Genomic DNA, 588 nt, shown 5'->3' on the forward strand with positions numbered 1-588 from the left:
CACAGGCGCAACCGCCGCCCCTCGCCGCTTCCACTCAGCCGCCGCAGCTCGGCCCCCCGCCCCCCCCCCAGACAGCGCGCCTGATTGGCCTTCACCCGCGCCTGCTGCTTGATGGACAGCTCACCCGCCAAACAGCAAGAGGCCAGGCCGCCGCCTGGGCCGCCCCTTCGGGAGGGGCGGGGCCACAGCAGCCGTTGGGCGGGGCGGGGCACGTTGGCGGCCGCGGCGTGCGGGGGCGCGCGGTTGAGGCCTGGGAGGGGAGGGTGCCCTCAGCAAGGGGGGTCCGTTAGCGGGGCGGGGGGGCGACGCGGGGCAGAGAGCAGCGGCAGGCCTCAGGGGGTCGCGGTGTGGGAGGTGAGGCGGCGGGCGGGCCGGGGACAGCCGCTGTGGAGCCGTGGCAGAGAAGGGGGAACGYGTTGGGGAGCGGGGGAGTCCCGAGGAGGGCAGGGAGGGAGGGTCTGGGTGTGGGGCGAGGCTTGGGGGGGTTTGGCTTTGGGGGCTCCGCGGTGGGAAGCGTCTCTTTCCTGCGCGAGTTGAGATTGAGGGCAGTGGGCTTCCAGGGGATGGGCGGGAAAGGAGACAGGTGTG

Source organism: Apteryx rowi, unplaced genomic scaffold, assembly GCF_003343035.1.
Source record: "Apteryx rowi isolate R43461 unplaced genomic scaffold, aptRow1 scaffold_488, whole genome shotgun sequence".
NCBI lineage: Eukaryota > Metazoa > Chordata > Aves > Apterygiformes > Apterygidae > Apteryx > Apteryx rowi.